The 13,079-nt window shown below is 41.3% G+C and overlaps 1 protein-coding gene across 3 annotated transcripts in view; it reads right to left on the reverse strand.

The window, feature by feature from the left end:
- Nucleotides 1–13,079, reverse strand: part of LOC126262485 (SWI/SNF-related matrix-associated actin-dependent regulator of chromatin subfamily A containing DEAD/H box 1 homolog) — a 208,968-nt gene that overhangs the window by 36,873 nt on the left and 159,016 nt on the right. The gene's annotated exons all lie outside the window — the stretch shown is intronic.

The raw sequence follows: 13,079 nt of genomic DNA on the forward strand, positions 1-13,079 counted from the left end.
CTGCAATGTCAGCATCCACAATCTTTTCTGATGTTCTGGGGATAGGTATGGGTTTTGAAGTAACTGCAGCAGCACATGTGCATTGACAAACACAAGTCTTAGAGTTGACACTGCGAACCTGCATTTGTGTAGCAACATCTGTCTTCTGAACTGGCAGTTTAAGAACAGAAACAAAGGAGGTAGCAAACATGGAGGGTGGGGTAGTGTGGCCTCATACATCTGTTTGCTGTCACCATGGGACACTTTCTAGTTTAAAGTTCTTGTATCTTTCGTTTTCCAAGATACACGCTGCAATTCCTACCCCAGAAAAAGTAATCCCCGGAGCAATTCACACACTTCAAAGGAGATGAAAAAGCGACTCCTTTGTGGGAGGCCTTACCACATTTGCCACAAGTGGCTTCTCCCTTACACCCATTCTGTTACTATATATACTAGGACTATGAAATATTCCTGAGTCTCAAGGACTGGCTACACAAGCTCTATTGTTAGATTGGGTGTTAGTACTTATCAGTGGCCCATCCATTCCTCTAGGAGGAGGTGGAGCAAAATTCAAGGATTGCACCTTGGTCCCACGAGCAGCTAGGGGTGTAAGGGTGCATTTAGACAGTACCCTGCTTGCCTGAGTAAGCCTTATACAACTGAGGTGCGGCAATTTTCCCAGAGGTTGCCCGCTAACAAATATTCTACCTCAACAGCCATGTGTCTCAAAATTTGTTGGGAGTGAAAAGCAGCTGTTCTGTTTTTTCCTTTTCTTTTTTTCTTTTGAGTCATCAGTCTTCTGACTGGATTGACGCGGCACACAACGAATTCCTCTCCTGTGAAAACCTCTTCATCTCAGAGTAGCACTTGCAACCTATCTCCTCAATTATTTGCTGGGTGTACTCAAGTCTCTGTCTTCCTCTACAGTTTTTGCCCTCTGCAACTCCTTCTAGTACCACGGAAATTATTTCCTGATGTCTTAACAGATGTCCTAGCATCCTGTCCCTTCTCCTTTCAGTGTTTTCCATATATTTCTTTCCTCTCTGAATCTGCACAGAACCTCCTCATTCCTTACCTTATCAGTCCATCTAATTTTCAACATTCATCTGTAGCACCATATCTCAAATGCTTCGATTCTCTTCCGTTCTGGTTTCCCAACAGTCCATGTTTCACATCCATACAATGTTGTGCTCCAAATGTACATTCTCAGAAATTTCCTCCTCAAATCAAGGGCTATGTTTGATAATAGTAAGACTTCTTTTGGCCAGGAATGCCCTTTATTCCAGTGCTAGTCTGTGTTTGACGTCCTTGTTCCATCTGTCATTAGCTATATTGCTGCCAAGGTGGTAGAATTCCTTAACGTCATCTACTTTGTGACCTTCGGACCTGATGTTAAGTTTCTAGCTGTTCTCAGTACTTTCGTCTTTCTTTGATTTACTCTCAGTTCACATTAGAATGTTCATTCCATTCAGCAGATCATGCAATTCTTCACTTTCAATCAGGACAGCAATGTCATCAGTGAATCGTATCACTGATATCCTTTCACCCTGAATTTTAATACCACTCCTGAACCTTTCTTTTATTTCCATCACTGCTTCTTCAATGTACAGATTGAACAGCAGAAGCGAAAGACTACATCCCTGTCCTACACCCTTTTCAATGCAACCACTTCACTTTTGGTCATCCACTCTTATTACTCCCTCTTAGCTCTTGTATATGTTGTCACATAGAGAAAGGTGAAAGTAGATGAAAGATGAACACTAACTTCACTTAAGGAAGGTTTATTCAGCACTTGCACATCCAAGAGCACGGAGCGAACTGCCTCCAGCCAGAACACACATGGTATATATACAGCTACAGAACATTCCAGTACAATGGTTCTTGGCATTTGTCGATACTTCTAGAATGTACTCGAACAGAATATAGAAATTAAAATTTTACAGTTCAGGTGAGTTTTGAACTTACGACCCTTCATGCAACAGTCTAGTATCATAACCACTACACTACAGTGACCATGATACTCAGCTTCTTCTGCGACATTGCTCCCTCCTTAAGAAAACAGCGTCTCGGTGTTATGTCGCCCTAGTCTGGGAATACTCTGATTCCCGATGACTAATGTTCGCCCTGGTGGTGATTTTCTCAGAACTTCCCTTGCCGCTACGTTCTTCGTAATCTTTCCGCTTGTTGGCTGTGCTGGAGCTTCGAATTTACCCTGGGTTGCAGGATCCTTATAGGACTACAATCGAAGGATGTGGACCGTATCTCTGATCTTTCATCGTCTTGTGTCAGGGTCGAAATCTTCAACTTCATTAGTAACATCAGACAACTGTCTGACAATCTTATAAGGTCCAAAGTAACACCTGAGGAGCTTCTCAGAGAGACCAACCTTCCGAACAGGAGTGAAGATCCAGACGAGGCCACCAGGCTGGTACACAACAGGGTGGTGACTCGCGTCACACCTTCTGCGATCGTTTTCTTGAGCCTGCAGCATGCAGAGTCGAGCTAACTGCCAAGCTTCCTCAGCTCTGGTTAACACCTGGCCAATGTAGTCGTCGTCCACATCATCAGGATGTAATGGAAATACAGCATCCATTGTCGTCATCACCTCACGCCCATGCACCAGGAAAAATGGTGTAAATCCTGTGGTGTCTTGTTAGGCACTGTTGTAGACAAAAGTCACGAAAGGTAGCACCTCACCCAGTTGCTCTGTTCAGCATTGACGAACATTGATAGCATGTCAGCCAAGGTCTTAATAAGGCGTCCAGTAAGCCCATTAGTTTGCAGATGGTAGGCAGTTGTCATGTGATGAGTAATGTTGCATCGACACTTTATCTCTGTCACAAGATTCGATTGAAAAACTTTCCCTTGATCCGTAATTAACGACCTGGGGGCAGCGTGTTTTAATACAATGTCTTCCACGATGAATTTGGCTACCTCAGATGCTTCGGCTGTTTTCACGGCTTTTGAAATGGCATAGTGTGTCAGATAATCAGTGCAAACAATAATCTATCTATTGCCACTAGCAGACGTTGGAAATCGCCCAAGGAGGTCAATCCCAACACACTGGAAAGGCGCTTCAGCTGGTGGAACTGGTATGAGTCGGCCAAGTGGTTTCTGAGGAACTGCCCTTCTCCTCTGACACTCTCGACAGTGCGACACATAGTGATGGACACTCCTAAATAAACCTGGCCAGAAAAATCTCTTGCGGATCCTATTGTATGTCTTAATAAATACTAAATGTCCAACCTCACGTGTGTCATGAATTTCTGTACAACATCTAAGTGCATGTGTTTAGGAATCACTGGTAGCCACTTCTTTCCAAACGGATCAAAGTTTTTCTTGCAAAGTAATCCATTAACTACCTTAAATTGTCCTTTCACATCCTCTGACCGATTTAAGGCAAGCATAGTTTGAGATATATGAGGCCTCCCTCTGCTCAGCAAAGACATCCTGGAGGGCAGACAGACAGTCACTATCTTCATCAAAGTCTTGATGGTCTTGCACAGGATTTCTTGAGAGACAGTTGGCATCTTGGTGTTTTCCTCCACTTTTGTACACTATGGTATTGTTATACTCTTGAAGACATAGTGCCCGCCTGGCGAGTCGTCCTGTTGGATCCTTAAGACCTGTCAACCAACAACGTGAATGATGGTCTGTAACAACTGTGAATGGCCTTCCATAGAGATACTGTCGAAATCTGCACATGGCCCAGACCACAGCAAGACATTCTCTTTCTGTATTTGAGTAGTTTCTCTCGGCTTTTGTAAATGTCCTAGAAGCATAGGCTATAACCTTCTCTTTTCCATCCGAAATGTGCACCAAAACAGCACTGATCCCATACCCGCTGGCATCTGTATGTAGTTCTGTAGGTGCTCTCTCATCATACAGACCAAGTACAGGGTCAGTCATCAGAGCTTTTCGCAGCACATCGAAAGAATCTTGTTGAGCACCACTCCAGATAAATTTAGCATCGGCTTTTAACAACTCTTGGAGTGGCCTGGTTTTGATACAGAAGTCTTTGATAAAACGACGGTAATAAGAACACAATCCAAGGAAGCTTCTCACATCTCCAATACTTTTAGGAATAGGAAATTCCGTTATAGCTCTCACCTTTTCCAGGTCTGGCCACACACCTTCGTTTGACACAAGGTGTCCAAGTATTTTGATTTATTTTGCTCCAAAGAGACACTTTCTTGGATTAAGTTTCAGTCCGGCTTGTTGGAGAAACTTAAGAACGGCCCTCAGTCTCTTTAGGTGTTCATCAAATGTCACTGAGAACACTACAGAGTCATCTAAATAACAAAGACACATCGTCCACTTCAGGTGCCTTAGAAGATTATCCATCAAAAATTGCTGGCGCATTACACAAACCAAACGGCATTACCTTTAACTCATAAAGGCCCTCAGGAGTGGCGAATGCAGTTTTCTCACGATCAGCCTCATCTACTTCGATTTGCCAGTATCCCGAGTACAGGTCCACGGTTGAGAAAAACTTAGCCCCCTTCAAACAATCTAGTGTATTATCAATTCGTGGAAGAGGGTAAATGTCCTTTTTAATTATCTTATTAAGCTTCCTGTAATCAACACAAAACCGCCAACTGCCATCCTTCTTCCTGACGAGAACCACTGGTGACAACCATGGGCTCTGCGAAGGCTGAACGATGTCATTCTTCATCACTTTCTCTACCTCATTACGAATTATTCGACATTCAGTTGCTGACACACGGTATGCTCTCTGGCTTATTGGTTGATGGTCTCCAGTGCTAATCTGGTGCTTCACCGTCGATTTGTCTAATTCGCTCTTCACCTGTGGATTGAAGCATTCAGAGAACTCTTGAAGAATGGCAAGTAGCTTCTTCTGTTGTTCCTTAGTGAGAGCTGGGGAAAGTCGAGCTAGAAGATCTTGTCTCATAGTGATAGCACTAATTTCGCCCACAGATTCGGCATGGGAGGTTTCTATGACGCTCAGCTGTTGTTCAATTAATGGCTCAGCGTTTGCTACGCACATAGGGCTTGGAAAGATCTGCGGTTCTTAGCAACAGTTCACCGAATCCGTTCTTAAACGAGACAACAGAGGCTGAGATGACCAAGTTATTCTTCTGTGGTATGCTCCTCTTACATTCCACTACAAGATCCATGGGTTGATGCATGACACATGACAGTTACCTTTTTAGCGCCGACTGTAGGAATGATCACTTCATCCAGCACACATAGTCTCCACACACTCGGATGCGCATCTTCCTGTCCACAGTATCTCATCTTGTCTAGCATAATCTTCGAGCGACCACAATCTATAATTTCCTGAGAAGCTTTCAAAACAGTCCCATCCGAGGATGACGTCATGACTACACTCTTCTAAGCTGTGTATGGCCAGTTACACCCACACGAATGACACATCTTCCTGTAGGTTTTACATATTTGCCATTAGCCACCTTCAGCAGAGATGTTTTGTTGTGGACTGACGCGGTTTTCTGCAACTGGTGACAGTACTTCTCCGAAATGACTGAATATGATGCTCAAGAGTCCACAAGAGCTTGGGCTGGTCGACCATCCATGAGGATATCGACGTAGTTTCCTATCATTTTTGTAGTGATCGATGTCAGAGGATTTTTCTCTTTGGCGGCCTCACTTCCAAGGAAGGTCACACCCTTTAGTTTTCCAGGTTGCGGCAGCTAGGTGACTGGATGGAGCTTCTAAACGATGATGGAGATCTTGATTGGTATGTTGGGGAGCGTCCTCTTCAGCAGCTAGCTTGCAGTGATGGTGACCTACATCACCCTTCATCCACATCATCTTGTTCATCTTCGTCGTCCCAGAGTTGGCGTAGGCTAAGATCGGTCCGCTGTCTTCTGGTGTGGGCATCATAAAATATCTGCCGCCTTTCTCGACAATAGTGCACCACATGTCCTGGTCGTCCACAGTGGAAACATACTGGTTGGCTATCCTGGGTCCTCCAGATGTCAATCTTCTTTGGTGCCCAAACAGGTTCCTCATGTGCCATGGTAGGAATGCAACTTTGTCTAGGTCTCGATTTTTTTAACAATCTAAAGGGAAATGAAGGAGAGATTGGGTTCAATGTCTGTTCCACTTCCTCCCTTATGACCTCTTGAAGCGTCACAGTTTTTCGCTCGCTGTGCAATCCAAGTGCCTTCTGAACTCCCTCTCTCACTATCTGACGATGAACACTTGTGAAATCAGTTTCTTCCTCCATCACAGACATCGATATGACGTTTGGAAGCTGTTCAAACTTCTTGCATGTAATTCTTTTTTGATGCATTGTCTCAACATACTGGCACCATTTTATGAAGTCGTTAGCTGTTGAAACCTCCTTCAGGAGTAGGGCTTGATACATGTCCTCAGCAACACCCTTCATGAGATGTGCAACCTTATCTTCCTTCGTCATTCTAGGATCCAGTATTTTACACAGCTCCAAGACATCTTGAATGTAGGATGCTGTTGTTTCTCCTGGACGCTGTGCCCTGCACTTTAATTTATCTTCAGCCATGCACTTCTGTCATCGTGTGTCACCGAAATACTTGCCCAGTTCCACCTGGAATACTTCCCTGCTTGTGAACTTCTCCTTGTTGTACTCATACCATTGTTTGCCAGTGCCCTCCAAGCAGAAAAATACGTTAGCGAAACACACGGTGTCATCCCATTCGTTAAATTTGGCTACACACTCATACACCTTCGGCCACTTGTTTGGATCTTGGCCATCATCACCAGAGAACCAGGAAGGATGTCTATGTGGTGGTACACAGTTGCTGTCATCATAACATCCTCTGTCTGTCATCATGACATCTTCTGTCTCCAATAGATTACAATCTGTTGAATATGGCTCGAACTTGGGTTTCTCACCACGTAAACGGCGGCTCCGCCGTGGCCTGATGGGAGCCACTGTGTCATCAATAATGTGCGGTATCCCAAGTTCCAATACCCAGTGTCTCCACCAGAATATTGTCACGTAGAAGAAGGTGTAGGTAGATGAATGACGAACACTAATTTCACTTGTTGTTGTTGTTGTGGTCTTCAGTCCTGAGACTGGTTTGATGCAGCTCTCCATGCTACTCTATCCTGTGCAAGCTTCTTCATCTCCCAGTACCTACTGCAACCTACATCCTTCTGAATCTGCTTATTGTATTCATCTCTTGGTCTCCCTTTACAATTTTTACCCTCCACGCTGCCCTCCAATACTAAATTGGTGATCCCTTGATGCCTCAAAACATGTCCTACCAACTGATCCCTTCTTCTAGTCAAATTGTGCCACTAACTTCTCTTCTCCCCAATCCTATTCAATAGCTCCTCATTAGTTATGTGATCTACCCATCTAATCTTCAGCATTCTTCTGTAGCACCACATTTCCAAAGCTTCTATTCTCTTCTTGTCTAAATTATTTATCGTCCATGCTTCACTTCCATACATGGCTACACTCCATACAAATACTTTCAGAAACGACTTCCTGACACTTAAATCTAACTTGATGTTAACAAATTTCTCTTCTTCAGAAAGACTTTCCTTGCCATTGCCAGTCTACATTTTATATCCTCTCTACTTCGACCATCATCAGTTATTTTGCTCCCCAAATAGCAAAACTCCTTTACTACTTTAAGTGTCTCGTTTCCTAATCTATTCCCTCAGCATCACCCGACTTAATTCGACTACATTCCATTATCCTCGTTTTGCTTTTGTTGATGTTCATCTTATATCCTCCTTTCAAGACACTGTCCATTCCGTTCAACTGCTCTTCCAAGTCCTTTGCTGTCTCTGACAGAATTACAATGTCATCGGCAAACCTCAAAGTTTTTATTTCTTCTCCATGGATTTTAATTCCTACTCGGAATTTTTCTTTTGTTTCCTTCACTGCTTGCTCAATATACAGATTGAATAACATCGGGGAGAGGCTACAACCCTGTCTCCCTCCCTTCCCAACCACTGCCTCCCTTTCATGCCCCTCGACTCTTATAACTGCCATCTGGTTTCTGTACAAATTGTAAATAGCCTTTTGCTCCCTATATTTTACCCCTGCCACCTTCAGTATTTGAAAGAGAGTATTCCAGTCAACACTGTCAAAAGCTTTCTCTAAGTCTACAAATGCTAGAAACATAGGTTTGCCTTTCCTTAATCTAGCTTCTAAGATAAGTCGTAAGGTCAGTATTGCCTTACATGTTCCAATATTTTTACGGAATCCAAACTGATCTTCCCGAAGGTCGGCTTCCACTAGTTTTTCCATTCGTCTGTAAAGAATTCGCGTTAGTATTTTGCAGCAGTGACTTATTAAACTGATAGTTCGGTAATTTTCACATCTGTCAACACCTGCTTTCTTTGGGATTTCATTTAACGAAGGTTTATTCAGCACTTGCACATACAATGGCTCAGAGCGAACTGCCTCTGGCCAGAACACATACAGAATATATACACTCCAGTACAATGGTTCTTGTCATTTGTAGATACTTCTAGAATGTACTCGAACAGAATACAGAAATCAAAATTTTACAGTTCAGGTGAGTTTTGAACTCACGACCCTCCATGCAACAGTCTAGTATCATAACCACTACACACAGCGACTGTGATACTCAGCTTCTTCTGTGACAATATTGTATAATACCCATCTTTCCCTACAGCTTACCCCTATTTTTCTCAGAATTTCGAACATCTTGTACCATTTTACATTGGCAAAAGCTTTTTCCAGCTCAAGAAATCCTATGAACATATCTTGATTTTTCTTTAATCTTGCTTTCAAAGGAACACCAACTATGACTGACTGAAATATGCAAATGAAATGTGGTAGAAGATGAGCGAGTAGCTTAGAGACATGAAATAATGTAGGCAGCTTAAGAACCACAAGAGAGAAACCATTAAATGTAACTGATTAAAGGAGAAAATATTAAAATCCAGCTATTGAGGCAGGTGTGGATACAGATGAAATTAAAAACTCTAGAAGCATGCATAACTGTCTGGCAAATGATGATGCATACAAGAAAAATTAAAGAAACACTTGGTGAAAATAGAAGCAGCTGTATGATCATCAAGAGTGCAGATGGCAAGTCAGTAGTGAGAGAAGAATGGAAGGCTCCACAGCAAAAGGAATATACAGGATGGTCAGAAATAGTCTGAAAAGCTTGCAAGGGTGTCACAGGGCTTCTTGTGCTGAGGAATAATTGTTAACAAAAACATTTGACATGTTAATTAGCATTGAAGTTAACGAATCAGGCTGTTGCATGCACAAATTCAGGAGGCTCACCAGGTACAATAGCATCAGTTGTTCTCTCACAGTGTAGTTAATAGCACACTAGACTGCTAAGCCAATGGCACAGGTTTGATTCTTACTAACATCCCATTTCAATTTTTGTGCTGCATTCTCATTCAGTTTTAAGAACTCAAATGAAGAACATGTTTGGCGACACCATCCTTGCGTGCAACTTCAATCTGCACACTTAACTGTCTCACTGGCTAACTTCAATACTAACTAACTTGGAAAAAGTGCAATGTATCACAGTTTTCTCTTAATAACTATTCCTCGGCATAACCTACCCCGCAACACCCTTACAAGCTTTTCAGACTGTTTATGACCACTAGATTTAAAAAGAGTAGTAGAACGGAGAGTATGCAGTAAAGGAAGCAAAGGAGAAATTTGCAAAAGGAGTTGAAATTCATGGAGGAGAAATAATTCTGAGGCTTGCAAATAAAATTATAAATCTGTCAGAGACAACAAAGGACTTGCAAAAGCAGCTGAATGAAATGTGTGGTGTTTTGAAAAGGGGTTGTAAGACTAACATCAACAAAGTAAAACAAGGGTAATGGAGTATAGCCAAATTAGATCACGTGCTGCTGATGGAATTATGTTAGGAAATGGGACACTAAAGGCAGTAAATAATGGATTATACCAGAAGTAAAGAGCATATAAACTGCAGACTGGCTATAGCAAGAAAAGTGTTTCTGGGAAAAGAGATAGAGAGATAGATAGATAGAGATAGAGATAAGAGAGAGAGAGAGAAATTTGTTAGTGTCAAATATAAATTTAAGTGTTAAAGAGTCTTTTCAGAAAGCATTTGTCTCAAGTGTAACCTTGTTATGGATGTGAAATATGGATTATAAACAGTACAAACAAGAGAACAGGTTTTGAAATGTGGTGCTACAGAAGAATGTTGCAGATTAGCTAATTAGACCAAGTAATTAATGAATAATTTTTGCATCAAACGGGGGAGACAAGACCTTTATGGCACAACCTGACTATAGGAAGGGATAAGTTGATAGAGCACATCCTGAAGCACCAAGGAATAATTAATTTGGCAATGGGGAAAAGTGTGGAAGGGAACAAGTTGTACTGGACAATGTCTTCACTACAGTAAGAATGTACAGGTTGAAGTTGAAGTTGATGCAGGCAGTAGTAATGAAGAGATGAAGACTTGCATAGTATACACTAGTGCAGGGCTTAACAACTGGCCGATTTTGAGCGCGAGTACTCGCGTCTGCTCAGCCACGTGCTCGCGAGCAGGTGCAAGGTCGCGGAGTAGGGAGGGAGGGGAAATGCGCGCGCACGTTTGAATGTGATCTCGCGTTCTTAGCAGATTTAACTAGCCATCTGAATGCTTTGAACATTTTACTACAAGGTAAAGATCTGCTAATTACTCACTTAATAGATCGAATACGAGCTTTTAAAATGAAATTTACACTTTGGGTGAGTCAGCTGGAAACAGGAAACCTAGCTCATTTTCCTAAATTATAATCCGTGCAAGATGTTCAAAAAGACTGTGAACGTTATTCACATAGTTTAGTTGATCAGCACTTTCAAGATCTGACAGCACTAGACAGTGATTTTGATCTGTTCTCTCCATATTCAGCGAATATTTAAGAGATTCGTCCTGACCTGCAGCAAGAAATTATTGACCTGCAGTGTGACAGAGATTACAGAGGCAAATTTCAGAACAAGACATTTTGGAATTCTACAGACACTTCCCTCAGGATAGATTTCCTCGTTTGCACAAACTGGCGGCTACAATAATATCAATGTTCGGTTCCACGTATGTTTGTGAACAACTGTTCTCTGCAATGAAATGTAACAAGACGCGCCTGAGAAACGCATTGTCTGATCGAAATTTAAACTGCACGCTGCGCCTAAAATGCACAAGAACAATTACTCCGAACATAGACGCAATTGTAAAGGGCAAAAAGTACAAGATAATCGAGAATCCCACACTTCAGTGACACCTTTTATTGTGTAACAGTTCACAAATAAATGCGAATGTAGAGGCATATACTAAGCTAATAAAATTATGTGGCATGTGTACATGCTCCTTTATTTGTTTCATTTGTCGCAGTAATAATTCGTGAGTGATATCCCTGCAGGTGGCCGCGGATTTACATTGACTGGCGGCAGCTGTTGTGTGCACCACGTGACTTTCCTCACTCTCCGCTCTGGTCTGGTAGTGGGGGTAGCGTGCTCGCGCTGCTCCGTGCTCGCGCCTTGCTGCTCACAGCTTGCTCCGCGAGCACGTATGTTGTGAAGCGCTGCACTAGTGTCAAACTAGTCTTCAGTCTGAAGACCATAACAACAGTTCTTTACAAAGCGAAGTCCTTGGAGATGGTACATCCTTTGTTTCAACCTTATATTCAGCTCACACTGTCAGATTCAAGAATGTTAGTACTGTTAGTCACTAAAGTAAATTGAGTGTCAACTGTACACACATTTAACATTATTCTTATGAGAAGAAAGACAGGCAGTTAGCCAATGAATAAATCTGTCCTACAGCATTCATAATAACTCAAATATTACACGTGTGGTAAAGATCCTTTATTTTTAGAATAATAATGCCTTGGTTTCCATTACCTCTCTTTATTAAAAGCTGTGTTTGGAAATAAGAGAATGCTAATTTTTGTGGATCTGGAATTTGTTTGATGAATCTGCATTTACTAAACACAACATTTCCAGACAGAATTTAATAAGATTCCAGTGAGGCCAGGAAGGATGCACTCTCTTGATTTAAATTTGATTTTTGGGGTTCCATACTTCACTTGGTAAAAACAGAACCCTTACAGGATCACTTTATTGTCCATCTGTCTGTCACAAACCCTTTCTCAGGAACAGGGAGACATATTAATTTGAAATACAAGATTTTACATAATATGGTCTATGGTTTCTTGGTGGTGCAAGCTTCTACGTCAAAGCAACCAGAAGATACAGCCACTTATGTCATATATTTTAATACTTGCATACTGACTCATCAAAACTTATAGCATACTTCCATTTGACCTAGAATCATGAATTTTTACAAGTAGTTAGGTTTCATAATACAAGTAAAGGATAAAAAAAATTGAAAGCTGTTAAACTATAATTATATTACACGAGAAAAGGTTTTTTTCTTTCTTCTCTGACTGTTTGTGTCTGTCTGCTAAGACCCTTCTTTCTCAGGAACAGATAGACTTATTCATGTTGAAGTATAAGTCAGATACTAAGGACTATGGTCACTTAGCAGTGTAAAACATTTAAGCTTCTAAGTCAATGCAATCAAAAGATAAAGCCATTTATATCACATATTTTGATACTTGCAAACTCATTAATCCAAATCCATACAGTACTTTCTTTTGATGTAGAATTATGAAATTTGGTGAGAAGCAAGTTTTCACAATACAAATAATGAGAAAAAATTCAAAAACTCTTTCACAAGTATAACAGAAAAATATTACTTCATGCAAACATAAAATGTAAATTGTAGTCATGTTTTAGTACTTAAATAAGACATATTCTACAAAATCTTCTATCCTTACATATATGAACTACAGTTCCCTGCACTTCCTTTCGTATGGTATCAGAAACTACTGTAGAGAGGTTGATAGTCTTGAAATCTCCCGCAACCGATATCTTGCCAGTATCAGTATTGACAACACGCAAAAATTTGTAGAGATTCTCGATTCTCAGGCTTGATGAACCATCTACATACATAATTAAGTCTGTTCTGAACCCTCAGTACACGAGTTCTACTCACACTTGGCCAATATTTTTAGTGTACATTCCCAGTTTCTTATAACAAGCAAATAAAATACAAAATGAAAAATTAAGCTTAAAAACATGTTCTTTCATAAAATTGAAGAGACAAATAAAT

The sequence above is a fragment of the Schistocerca nitens genome, chromosome 1, assembly GCF_023898315.1.
Source record: "Schistocerca nitens isolate TAMUIC-IGC-003100 chromosome 1, iqSchNite1.1, whole genome shotgun sequence".
Classification (NCBI taxonomy): Eukaryota; Metazoa; Arthropoda; class Insecta; order Orthoptera; family Acrididae; genus Schistocerca; species Schistocerca nitens.